This window comes from Oncorhynchus kisutch, linkage group LG17, assembly GCF_002021735.2.
Source record: "Oncorhynchus kisutch isolate 150728-3 linkage group LG17, Okis_V2, whole genome shotgun sequence".
NCBI classification, from domain to species: Eukaryota; Metazoa; Chordata; class Actinopteri; order Salmoniformes; family Salmonidae; genus Oncorhynchus; species Oncorhynchus kisutch.
This window is the reverse complement of record NC_034190.2, coordinates 31,713,177-31,727,388: the sequence shown is the minus strand read 5'-3', so window position 1 is coordinate 31,727,388 and position 14,212 is coordinate 31,713,177. Positions and strand designations below refer to the sequence as shown.

At 42.7% G+C, this 14,212-nt stretch overlaps 1 protein-coding gene and 1 long non-coding RNA gene across 3 annotated transcripts in view; one reads left to right on the top strand and one right to left on the bottom strand.

Annotated features, from left to right (window-relative positions):
* LOC109907461 (atrial natriuretic peptide receptor 1-like) overlaps nucleotides 1–14,212 on the bottom strand; it is a 117,500-nt gene that overhangs the window by 46,147 nt on the left and 57,141 nt on the right. The gene's annotated exons all lie outside the window — the stretch shown is intronic.
* On the top strand, nucleotides 2,594–5,252 carry LOC109907462 (uncharacterized). The gene is made up of 3 exons (XR_002257548.2): nucleotides 2,594–2,711; nucleotides 4,484–4,612; nucleotides 4,729–5,252. It is a non-coding gene; the product is annotated as an uncharacterized LOC109907462 (long non-coding RNA).

Here is a 14,212-nt window from a genome sequence, read left to right as displayed (position 1 = left end):
ACACGGGTACCCTCATAGATATCATCCTAACCAACTTGCCCTCTAAATACACCTCTTCTGTTTTCAACCAAGATCTCAGCGATCACTGCCTCATTGCCTGCATCCGTAATGGTCAGCGGTCAAATGACCTCCACTCATCACTATCAAACGCTCCCTGAAACACTTCAGCGAGCAGGCCTTTCTAATCGACCTGGTCGGGGTATCCTGGAAGGATATTGACCTTATCCCGTCAGTAGAGGATGCCTGGTTATTTTTCACCATCATAAATAAGCATGCCCCATTCAAGAAATGTAGAACCAGGAACAGATATAGCCCTTGGTTCTCTCCAAACCTGACTGCCCTTAACCAACACAAAAACATCCTATGGCGTTCTGCATTAGCATCGAACAGCCCCCGTGATATGCAACTTTTCAGGGAAGTTAGAAACCAATATACATAGGCAGTATGAAAAGACAAGGCTAGCGTTTTCAAGCAGAAATTTGCTTCCTGCAACACAAACTCAAAAAAGTTCTGGGACACTGTAAAGTCCATGGAGAATAAGAACACCTCCTCCCAGCTGCCCACTGCACTGAGGATAAGAAACACTGTCACCACTGATAAATCCACTAGAATTGAGAATTTCAATAAGCATTTTTCTACGGCTGGCCATGCTTTCCACCTGGCTACCCCTACCCCGGTCAACAGCACTGCACCCCACACAGCAACCCGACCAAGCCTTCCCCATTTCTCCTTCTCCCAAATCCAGTCAGCTGATGTTCTGAAAGAGCTGCAAAATCTGAACCCCTACAAATCAGCCGGGCAAGACAATCTGGACCCTTTCTTTCTAGAATTATCTGCCAAAATTGTTGCAACACCTATTACTAGCCTGTTCAACCTCGCTTTCGTGTCGTCTGAGATTCCCAAAGATTGGAAAGCAGCTGCTGTCATCCCCCTCTTCAAAAGGGGGGACACTCTTGACCCAAACTGCTACAGACCTATATCTATCCTACCCTGCCTTTCTAAGGTCTTCGAAAGCCAAGTCAACAAACAGATTACCGACCATTTCAAATCCAGACAAGCTTCAATGCCATACAACTCTCCTTCCGTGGCCTCCAGGTCATTTACAAAATAGCCTCCAATACCCTACTCAATAAATTGGATACAGTCTATCACAGTGCCATCCGTTTTGTCACCAAAGCCACATATACTACCCACCACTGCCACCTGTACGCTCTCGTTGGCTGGCCCTCGCTTTATACTCGTCGCCAAACCCACTGGCTCCAGGTCATCTACAAGACCCTGCTAGGTAAAGTCCCCCCTTATCTCAGCTCGCTGTTTCCATAGCAGCACCCACCTGTAGCACGCACCCCAGCAGGTATATCTCTCTGGTAACCCCCAAAACCAATTCTTCCTTTGGCCGCCTCTCTTTCCAGTTCTCTGCTGCTAATTCACTGGAACGAACTACAAAAATCTCTGAAACTGGAAACACTTATCTCCCTCCCTAGCTTTATGCACCAGCTGTCAGAGCAGCTCACAGATTACTGCACCTGTACATAGCCCATCTATAATTTAGCCCAAACAACTACCTCTCCCCCTACTGTATTTATTTATTTAGCTCCTTTGCACCCCATTATTTCTATCTCTACTTTGCACATTCTTCCACTGCAAATCTACCATTCCAGTGTTTTACTTGCTATATTGTATTTACTTTGCCACCATGGCCTTTTTTTTGCCTTTACCTCCCTTATCTCACCTCATTTGCTCACATTGTATATAGACTTATTTTTCTACTGTATTATTGACTGTATGTTTGTTTTACTCCATGTTTAACTCTGTGTTGTTGTATGTGTCGAACTGCTTTGCTTTATCTTGGCCAGGTCGCAATTGTAAATGAGAACTTGTTCTCAACTTGCCTACCTGGTTAAATAAAGGTGAAATAAAATCAAATAAATAAATGCACTCATGACTATCCTCTACGCACAAGAAAGCATAACACTGAAAGATTGTATTTGATAACTTAGCAAGTAATGTTGGCAATAGATACTGTTAGCTTTCAAATTATGCCCACCTGACCCAGTTTGCGATTTGTAAGGGACTGCTTTTGGCTTGCGAAAAAAAACAACAGTAACTGTGTGATGGTGGGGATGCAGGGCTGTGTTCCAAACAAAAAAGAACAAGCTTGCGTGCAGCAGATCTGAAGCCAAATATGGTGATGAGAGGAAGCTCAGTAGCTGGCAGTGGGAGAAGATGGAGGGAGACCAATTTTGGCCGACATTTCGCAAATTTTCTCAGCGATTAAACATTTTATCTCAATTCATTTTTCTGTTCCCAAAACTAGAATCTATTATGACCAGAGTGGACTAAACTCTGTAGACTTTACCCTTCGCCAAAGTTTTTTAAAATTGCGTTGTTTAGAAAGAGCGCACGGGTGAATTGAGTTATTGCACATGCGCACTTCTCATAGTAGGCATTCCCCAATGGAAATATGCAAATACATACTAGAACGCACCAATAGGATCTCGCTAGCTCATGCTTGGCTCCGCCCACCTCCTTGTTTGTTCTGTGATTAATATGCTCCCATTGGAAACGAATGTGGTCCCATTGGAAACAACTGTGGTCTATCTTGGGTTAGTTAAAAAAAAAATCTGGATTGACCATGCCTCCATAGCCTAGCATCATTACTGGAGGGAATGCACCAGTAATGCTAGCTTGGTGTGCAACGACTGGTGGTGGTGAGCATAACCAGAGATACTGGTATATAATGACCTCTGGTATAACTTAGCTAACGACGTTAGATAACGTTATTGCTGGTCATGTACAGTAGCTAGGTACCTATCCTTTGATAAAGCTAGGCAGGCTAACTACCGTTAGCTAGCGAGGGAGGCTAGCTAATGTTTAGCTAACATTAGCATAGCTAGCTAGCTCGATAACTAGCTAGCTACTTCATTACAACTTAGTTAGGTCGTAACTTATTGTGTTTAATATAAGTTTACAGTTGAAGTCGGAAGTTTGCATACACTTAGGTTGGCGTCATTAAAACTTGTTTTTCAACCAGTCCACACATTTCTTGTTAACAAACTATAGTTTTGGCAAGTTGGTTAGGACATCTACTTTGTGCATCATACAAGTCATTTTTCCAACAATTCTTAACAGACAGATTATTTCACTTATAATTCACTGTATCACAATTCCAGTGCGTCAGAAGTTTACATACACTAAGTTTAAAGACTGTGCATTTAAACAGCTTGGAAAATTCCAGAAAATGTTGTCATGGCTTTAGAAGCTTCTGATAGGCTAATTGACATCATTTGAGTCAATTGGAGGTGTACCTGTGGATGTATTTCAAGGCCAACCTTTAAACTCAGTGCCTCTTTGCTTGACATCATGGGAAAATCAAAAGAAATCAGCCAAGACCTCAGAAAACAAATTGTAGACCTCCACAAGTCTGGTTCATCCTTGGGAGCAATTTCCAAACGCCCGAAGGCACCACGTTCATCTGTACAAACAACAGTACGCAAGTATAAACACCATGGGACCACGCAGCTGTCATACCGCTCAGGAAGGAGACACGTTCTGTCTCCTAGAGATGAACGTACTTTGGTGCGAAAAGTGCAAATCAATCCCAGAACAACAGCAAAGGACCCTGTGAAGATGCTGGAGGAAACAAGTGAAAAAGTATCTATATCCACAGTAAAACGAGTCCTATATCGACATAACCTGAAAGGCCACTCAGCAAGGAAGAAGCCACTGCTCCAAAACTGCCATAAAGAAACAGACTACGGTTAGCAACTGCACATGGAGACAAAGATCGTACTTTTTGGAGAAATGTCCACTGGTCTGATGAAACAAAAATAGAACTGTTTGGCCATAATGACCATCGTTATGTTTGGAGGAAAAAGGGGGAGGCTTGCAAGCCGAAGAACACCATTCCAACCGTGAAGCACGGGGGTGGCAGCATCATCAAACTCTGCAAAATGTGTCCTACCCAGTCTGAAAACAGTGATGAACACACAGCTGTCAATTCAAACCGTTTTGGCTAATACAAAATTCTCCAGATCTCCAAGGGAGGTGTGACAACGACGTGATTTTGGAGGCATGACTACACAAGACTGGGGTTAGGCACAAGGTTAGCAGTGTGGTTAAGGTTAGGGTTAAGGTTAGGGTTACCAGCAAGTGGAGGCTCAGCATCACGCAGACATGCCCTGGCTGTGAGCATTCCTGTAAATGGAACAGGGAGGAAACTTGAATGAAGTTAGTGACATCTGACCTGGTCAAAGGTCAAAACAGTTTCAAGTTTTGTCCCAATTGACCTTCATAACCTAGCCTAGTGGAACCAGCCTGATCACTGCATTTACCATTATAGTTCACATGACATATCATGACATCTGAAGTGAAATAGAAAGGTGAATGCAACGATCAGGTTCCACCATGCTAATCATATTAAATGTGATAATGTATGTAACCAGTGCTTTGTGTGTGTGTGTGTTTGTGTGTGACCAACCAGTATCTTTGATTAGGGGCCAGGAGCTGATCTACGCTGCCATGCGCATAAATGGGGCGCTGGCAAAGACCACAACTCCCGCCTCACCTCTTACCTGCTCACCAACGGTTGTCGATGGGAGAACAGAGTTAGGTATGTTCAGTCTGATCTGTTCAAAAGTCAACATATCACCTGTTTGTGTGTCAGATATTACCAATCCTAACTGACATTGGTAATAGAACAGTGACTATGTGTGTATGTTTTCACAGAAACATGTATGGAGCCAGTACATGGAGACTTGCAATATGATGTGATGATGTCCAGACTGACAGACGGGCTTGATACTGAGGTCTCTAAACAGAGAGAGACCTGGCACTCACAGCATTAACATTTTACCAGACACAACTTTTACTTGTGTTGTCTTTTTTCAAATTATTGAATTGAATGGTATCAGTCAATATAGGGAGGGAGGAACCCTGTGTATTCTGCAACAGGATCAGAGAACTCCTCTTGTATACGAGATACCACACAGGAAGATATGACCACTGTTTGCCAAGGCAGCCCCATTACCACCAGACAAAATGCCGATAGACACAGTATCTGTACCGGCTGGGAATGACAATGGAACGACAATACTCCTATCAGCCGACACATGAAGGCAACCCAGCAGAGATGGCTTAAAATAACCTGTAGAACAGGAAGAGAGAGAGCGGCTTTCCTCCCACTACGTAGTGTCATACACACACACTCAGGACCCCAGGAAGAGTAGCAGCTAATGGAGATCCTAATAAAATACTAAATACTAAACATACAAACACACACTCTCTCTCTTTCTCTGTTACACACGTGCGTGGGGGGTGACTGCGCTAGGTCACTGGCTCTTGTGTGCCTTGGCCGGAGCAGACACGAAATCCCTGAGGGACTGTGCTGTTCTCCTCAGTGAGTCAGTCAGGGGCAGACAGACTGCTGGTCAATACAATGGAAGAAAAATAGAATAGAGCTGAAGTTGGTGCTCTCCCCTCAGGCTGGAGCAGCCAATAGCTCCGACAGTTAGACACCTGTTAGACCCTTAGTCAAGATTTGCTGTACTACTCAGTGTCCGTCTCCATCTCTCTCTCTGTCGCTCTCCCTCATCATTTTCTATCCTTCTGTCTCCTTTCTTCCCTCTATTTCTCTCTCCCTACATGATGCTATTCCCTGTCAGCCACCAAACACAATGTACCCAATATAAGTCCTTCGAGGCGAACCGTCAATTTGACAATGCACCATACGGCATCTTACAATCCAATCCTATCAAACACAGATATGAATCATGGGTGCTGTAACAGGCTGTCGCTGGATGTCGCCATCAGCCGCTGTGAGCTTATCTTCATGATGAAGAGAAGGCCCGCTGGTGAAGCGACACAAACGGTGCCCAGTGAGCTAACTCGTTAGGGAAGTTTGAATGATGACATCAAGAATAAAAGCAGAGATGAGAGCTCGGATAGGCCTCAAGTGAGAAAGATGGGCTTTGGCATGACAAGTGACTCATTCCGTTGGGGTCAAGAGACCCTTGAGGGTAATTTGTAATCTTATTATTGTATTTTCTCGTTCTACACAATCAAGTTATGGTTTACCTGTGAGGTGATTTGCAGGGCCGGCCCTGGGCATAAGCGACATAAGTGGTTACACAGGAACCCCGGCCGCTAGGGTCCCCCGGACCCCCCAAAAAAACATTATATTATGTATAGAGTGCATTCAGAATGTTTTCAAACCCCTTGACTTTTTCCACATTTTGTTACGTTACAGCCTTACTTTTCCCCTCATCAATCTACACATAATACCCCATGATGACAAAGCAAAAACAGGTTTTTAGACATTTTTGCAAATGCATAACAAAATAAACAACTGAAATATCACATTTACATAAGTATTCAGACGCTTTACTCAGTACGTTGCACCTTTGGCAGCGATTACAGCCTCAAGTCTTCTTGGGTATGACGCTGCAAGCTGGGCACACCTGTATTTGGGGAGTTTCTCCCATTCTGCTCTGCAGATACTCGCAAGCTCTGTCAGGTTGGATGAGGAGTGTCGCTGCACAGCTATTTTCAGGTCTCTCCAGAGATGTTCTACCGGGTTCAAGTCCGGGCTCTGGCTGGGCCACTCAAGGACATTCAGAGACTTGTCCCAAAGCCACTCCTGCATTGTCTTGATTGTGTGCTTAGGGTCGCTGTCATGTTGGAAGGTGAACGTTAGCCCCAGTCTGAGGTACTCCGCTGAAACATCCCAACAGCATGATGCCGCCATCACCATGCTTCACCGTAGAGATGGTGCCAGTTTTCCTCCAGACGTGATAGCTTGACATTCAGGCCAAAGAGTTCAATCTTGGTTTTATCAGACCAGAGAATCTTGTTTTTCATGGTCTGAGAGTCTTTAGGTACCTTTTGGCAAACTCCAAGGGGGCTGTCATGTGCCTTTTCCTGAGGAGTGGTTTCTGTCTGGCCACTCTACCATAAAGGCCTGATTGGTGGAATGCTCTCCATCTTCACAGAGGACGTCTGAAGCATTAGCAGAGTGACCTTCAGGTTCTTTGTCACCTCCCTGACCAAGGCCCTTCTCCCCTGATTGCTCCGATTGGCTGGCCAGCCAGCTCTAGGAAGAGTCTTGGTGGTTCCAAACTTCTTCCATTTAAGAATGATGGAGGCCACTGTGTTATCGGTGACCTTCAATGCTTCAAACATTTTTTGGTACCATTCCCCAGATCTGTGCCTCGACACAATCCTGCCTCGGAGCTCTACAGACAATTCCTTCGACTTCCTGGGTTGGTTTTTGCTCTGACATGCACTGTCAACTGGGGGTACTTATATAGACAGGTGTGTGCCTTTCCAAATTATGTCCAATCAATTGAATTTACCACAGGTGGACTCCAGTTGTATAAGGATGATCAATGGAAACAGGATGCACCTGAGCTCAATTTCAAGACTCATAGAAAAGGGTCTGAATACTTATGTAAATAAAGTATTTCATGTTTTCTCTAAAAACGTGTTCTTTGCCATTATGGGGTATTGTGTGGAGATTGATGAGGAAAAACATGAATTTAATATATTTTAGAATAAGGCTGTAACGTAACAAAATGTGGAAAAAGTCAAGGGGTCTGAATACTTTACGAATGCACTGTATATTTTGGGACAGACCAGGGGGGTTTGATCAAGACGTGTTCACAGAACAGACACAAGTGTGATACCTCAGTTTCAAGGGTGTTTATTTAAACCAATAAAGAAAAATCTGGGGAATGCTGTCTTCTCTAGGGTAGAGCACCGAGCCCCTCGGTTCCAGCAGACCGTGAGGACGTCAGTCACTGACAGTCACTCAATGTCAGCTAATATTTTTAGATTGTAAGTTAGTCTAGCCAGGTATCTAAACTTGTAGCAATCATGATCGAATTACCAACCGGGCAGGCAGGGTACATGTCCAGACGCCCTGACTTCCAGGGAGCCCACATTTATTTTGTTAGTTACTCTGACTCAGATATCATATTAACATGGCATAAGTCAAGGCAAAATATTTTGTAGAATTTGCTTTAAAATGGCAAAAAGGTCTCGCCACCCTATGGTAAAATATGTATAACTGCAGGAAATGAGTTATAAAATGGCTAAATCTTCTCACTGCCCCATGGACAAACTGTGTAGAATTGCAGCAAACTTGCTTTAAAACTGAAACATTTTCTCTACACTCCTGGCAAAATATGTAGATTTGCAGGAAATTAACTCATAAATAAACAAACACATATTCTCCGCTGTCAAGAAGGGGATCAGGATGTTTTTGTGAAATTTGCAGAAAAAAATGCTTGATGTTTTGCTGCATCAATTCTGACATTTTGCATGGCAATATTCAATGACTTTATTAAATTTGGAGCAAAAATGTGCTGACAAGGGAAAATGTTTTTGACATGTAGCTTGATTGAACCATATTATACGGTATACAGTTGAAGTATAAAGTTTACATACACTTAGGTTGGAGTCAATAAAACTTGTTTTTCAACCACCACAAATTTCTTGTTACCAAATTATAGTTTTGGAAGTCGGTTAGGACATCTATTTTGTGCATGACACAAGTAATTTTTCAAACAATTGTTAACAGACAGATTATTTCACTTATAATTCACTGTATCACAATTCCAGTGCGTCAGAAGTTTACATACACTAAGTTGACTGTGCCTTTAAACAGCTTGGAGAAAAAAAAGAAAATGATGTCATAGCTTTAGAAGCTTCTGATAGACTAATTGACATAATTTGAGTCAATTGGAGGTGTACCTGTGGATGTATTTCAAGGCCTACCTTCAAACTCGGTGCCTCTTTGCTTGACATCATGGGAAATCAAAAGAAAACTTCCAGGACCTCAACAAAAAGAAATGTAGACCTCCACAAGTCTGTCTCGTCTTTGGGAGCAATTTCCAAACGCCTGAAGGTACCACGTTCATCTGCACAAACAGTAGTACGCAAGTATAAACACCATAGGACCACGCAGCCGTCACACCGCTCAGGAAGGAGACACGTTCTGTCTCCTAGAGATGAACGTACTTTGGTGCGAAAAGTGCAGATCAATCCCAGAACAACAGCAAAGGACCTTGTGAAGATGCTGGAGGAAAGGTAGAAAAGTATCTATATCCACTGTAAAACGAGCCCTATATCGACATAACCTGAAAGGCTGCTCAGCAAGGAAGAAGCCACCGCTCCAAAACCGCCATAAAAAAGCCAGACTACGGTTTACAACTGCACATGGGGACAAAGATCATACTTTTTGGAGAAATGTCCTCGGGTCTGATGAAACAAAAACAGAACTGTTTGGCCATAATGACCACCATTATGTTTGGAGGAAAAGGGGGGGAGGCTTGCAAGCCGAAGAACACCATCCCAACCCGTGAAGCACGGGGGTGGCAGCATCATGTTGTGGTGGTGCTTTGCTGCAGGGGGGGCTGGTGCACTTCACAAAATAGATGGCTTCATGAGGATGGAAAATTATGTGGATATATTGAAGCAACATCTCAAGACATCAGTCAGGAAGTTAAAGCTTGGTCGCAAAGGGGTCTTCCAAATGGACAATGACCTCAAGCATACTTCCAAAGTTGTGGCAAAATGGCTTAAGGACAACAAAGTCAAGGTATTGGAGTGGCCATCACAAAGCCCTGACCTCAATCCAATAGAACATTTGTGGGCAGAACTGAAAAAGCGTGTGCGAGCAAGGAGGCCTACAAACCTGACTCAGTTACACCAGCTCTGTCAGGAGGAATGGGCCAAAATTCACCCAATTTATTGTAGGAGGCTACCCGAAATGTTCGACCCAAGTTAAACAATTTAACTACCAAATACTAATTGAGTGTATGTAAACTTCTGACCCACTGGGAATGTGCTGAAATAAATAAAAGCTGAAATGAATCATTCTCTCTACTATTATTCTGACATTTCACGTTCTTAAAATAAAGTGGTGATCCTAACTGACCTAGGACAGGGAATTTATACTAGAATTAATTGTCAGGAATTATGAAAAACTGAGTTTAAATGTATTTGGCTAAGGTGTATGTAAACTTCCAACTTCAACTGTATGTAAGGTGGGTAATTGGTTGAAATTGAGAGCCCTTTTTTTGTACTGTGGTGATGGGTCCGTTTTATGCGATAATATTGCGATGCTTTGACTGTTTTACGTGGAAATAGTGCATTGATTGGTCCCATTTGCAATGCCTCGCATAATATGCAGAAAATGGTTGATTTTGAAAATCATTATTGCATTAAAAAAATGGCAGAATCCTGGAGGGACTGTGTTTTGCCCCTATGTAGCGGGACCTCCCCAGAAAAAAACCATTTTGTTAGTGCCCCCAAAAGGCTGATCATTTTTTCTATAAGTGGACGTTTAGTGGCCAGCACACACACGCGCACATTAGTTAAATATTTTTGTTTCACTGATTTAAAATCTTCACAAATACATGTGATTATACATCATGTGTGTGCTTGCGCTGCCATCTTTGATATTGAACGTTCATTAACTGCTTAAGTTTCTTCGCTGTATCATGTCAATGCCTTTTGACCCTTTGATTAGCTGGTGAGTGCTTATTGGAGACAGCAAGAGGTGCTTGTGAGTTCTCTGCAGTGGTCAGTGTAATCAGTTTTAGAAGGAAGGGGACAGGTGGGTAGTCGGTTTGTGGGTTAGTTTGTTGTTATGGAGACATGGAATGGCAACGGGTGGTCTTTTGTGCAGAGCAGGTAGCGCATTGTGAGTAGTAGACTAACATTTCAACGTTTAAAAGCACTGACAGTGTGTGGTCACTGCAGGTCTCCAATTACTGCACTTTCATTTATTTTTGCATATTTTATGCATATTTAAGCACTTTGAAGTGCGTCATTACATTGTATTCACACGGAGAATGCCCAGGTAACAGGATTACTCTATTTAGAATTTACTCAATTACAGCTCATTCTGAAAGTTTTCAGACCCCTTCACTTTTTCCACATCTTGTTACATTACAGCCTTATTCTAAAATGTATTAAATATTTTTTTCTTTCATCAATCTACACACAATACCCCATAATGACAAAACGAAAACAGGTTTTTGAACAAAAACTACAGAAATACCTTATTTACATAAGTATTCAGACCCTGGACTCGCAATTTTGCTCAGGTGCATCTTGTTTCCATTGATCATCCTTGAGACGTTTCTTCAATTGATTGGACATGATTTGGAAAGGTACACCTGTCTATATAAGATCCAACAGTTGACAGTGTCTGAGGAAGTGTACCAAAAACATTTCTCCAGCATTGAAGGTCCCCATGAACACAGTGACCTCCATCATTCTCCATCATTCTTTTTTTTTGGTTGCTATTATTTTTTTAATGTTTACCCCTTTAACTCCCCAATTGGAAGTTACAGTCATCTCATCGCTGCAACTCCTGTACGGACTCAGGAGAGGCAAAGGTTGAGAGCCATGCGTCCTCCGAAACACGAACCAACCAAGCCGCACTGCTTCTTGACACAATGCCCAATTAACCGTACACCTGGCGACTGTGTCAGCGACTGTGTCAACGCGCATGTGCCCAGCCCACCAGGAGTCGCTAGAGCGCGATGGAACAAGGACATCCCTGCCGGCCAAACCCTCGCCTAACCTGGACAACAGTACGCTGCCCAATGGGTCTCCCGGTCGCGGCCTGCGACAGAGCCTGGACTTGAACTAGGATCTCTAGTGGCACAGCTAGCAACTGCGATGCAGTGCCTTAGACCACTGTGCCACTCGGGAGGCAAGATGTAACTATTTGGCCTGAATACCAAGGGTCACGTCTGGAGGAAACCAGGCACCGCTCATCAATACCTTTCCTACGGTGAAGCATCATGCTTTGGGGATGTTCTTCAGCAGCAGGAACTGGGAGACTAGTCAGGATTGATGGAAATCTATTGGTTCACCTTCCAATAGAACAATGACCCTAAGCACACAGCCAAGACAACGCAGGAGTGGCTTCAGGACAAGTCTCTGAATGTCCTTGAGTGGCCCAGCCAGAGCACGGACTTGAACCTGATGGACCATCTCTGGAAAGACCTGAAAATAGCTGTGCAGCGATGCTCCCCATCTAACCTGACATAGCTTGAGAGAATCTGCAGAGAAGAATGGGAGAAACTCCCCAAATACAGGTGTGCCAAGCTTGTAGCGTCTAACCCAAGAAGACTCAAGGCTGTAATTGCTGCAAAAGGTACTTCAACAAAATACTGAGTAAATGGTCAGAATACTTATGTCAATGTGATTTCATTTGAGTTTTTTGCAAATATTTCTAAAAACCTGTTTTTGCTTAATTATTATGGGGTAGTGTGTGTAGATTGATGAGGGGAAAAAACCATTTAATCCATATTAGAATAAGGCTGTAACATAACTGTCATGCCTGCTCCCGCTCTCCCTCTCTTGCGCTTGAGGGCGCCAAGTGGCCCATCATTACATACACATGTCACCATCATTACGTGCATCAGCGCTTCAATGAATTCACCTGGACTCCTTCACTTTGTTGATTGCCTCCTCTATATCTGTCTTTTCCTCAGTTTGATCCCTGTGTCGGCATTCATGTAGTTTTGTTCCCCCCGTCCAGACGCTGTTCTTGTTTTGTTATATGTCCGTTTTTCCATTTAATCATCACTCCCTGTACTTGCTTCTTGTCTCCCAGCGTCTGTCCTCACAGTAACAAAGAGTGGACAAAGTTAAGGGGTCTGAATACTTTCCCAAATGCACTGTATCTCAATTCTTATTAGCCAATGCCCGTCACGTTTTTCTCACAAGAAGATAGACACATTGGGGACGCAACTGCCGAGGTGCATATTGAAGATGTTGGAAGAACTGTCCACATTTACATTTCGTCACCAACAAGATGAGTAGGTCTAATGAATAGCAAAAGCACTAGCCTATGTCAATCTACTATCCCCATAGTACAAAAGTTGACCTATTCTGTGCGAGAAATAAATATTCCAAACATTGTCTGGGACAGTTGTGGGATGCCATAGATCCCAAATTAATACAACCACTAGCTTAAACTTTCAAAATCTATGAGGCTGATGCAACAGATCAGAACATTAAGCTTAAAATGTTTAGAAACTATTTCACATTATAAGCTCAGCAATGTGCACACGGCAGTAGGCTATAAGAGCGCATGTTCCAAAATGCAATCAATTACTGAGAAAATACCATTCTCAAAAGTGACAGCAAATTCGATTATGCATGTAATACTTTAATTATAAAGGTGCATTTTTACACTTTAGTTGTGAAACAAACCTTATCAAATATATATGCCTATGGGCTAGGATACATGAGGCGTGCAACTATGATTTGAAAAAGTTTTAAAAAAAAAGGCATGCTCTGTTTCTTGCCTTACTGCACACAAGCTGTGCATCATTCACAACTGATAACATATTATTAGGCTAATATTGTCACCTATCAGACTATTCTTGATTTAATCTTTTCTTTACATACACTAAATAATATATGTGTGAAATTTGTTTTGATTTAGAATGGACCCTTATCATGCACCTGTCTCAAAACAGGAGCAAGGGGAAAAAAATACCTGTCATCTATGCACTTAAATAGCGAATGGAGGACGCTTTTCACGTGGTTAATTTTCATGCCAGCTAGGTAGGCAATACTCCTGTTGTAAAGGGAAGCAATGTGCTTAATATTAGGAAAGTTGAGAAATAAATATAGTAAGCCTAGTCTATAGAAAGCTGATGGGATCCTCCTCTTTTTAGTAGAGGTCATCAAAACTCTGTTTTCTCACGCAATTGCCTATAGAAATGTTTAAAGAGCTTATGGGCTCTCACGAAGTGTTTGATTCAATTTGGATTACATTTGCATTGATGTCAGAATGAATAGAATGCTGAGTACCAGGCAGTTAGCAATTTTGGTAGGCTACTAATGACCATCAGCAACATCTGACCTTGAAGAGGCCTAATTACCGTGATTAAATGGTCATGTGGAATTTGACTGCAGTCATGACTCGTGACTGCCGGTATGGTAGTAATACGGTCACCGTAAAATCCGTAGGTAGAGCTCTTTTAGGTTCTAGATAGCACCTTTTTTTCTAACAGTGTACAGATGATAGGTGACCTTTTCTGTCCAATGAATAGGCCTTAAATTCAGCAAAAGTCACTTCAAATGGACGATATGGCATTACTCAAAACAAGTTTGGAATATTGTATTGGTACGGGCATTGTGCATGTGTATATCTGCATTGACTCACCATGTTACGTTTGGT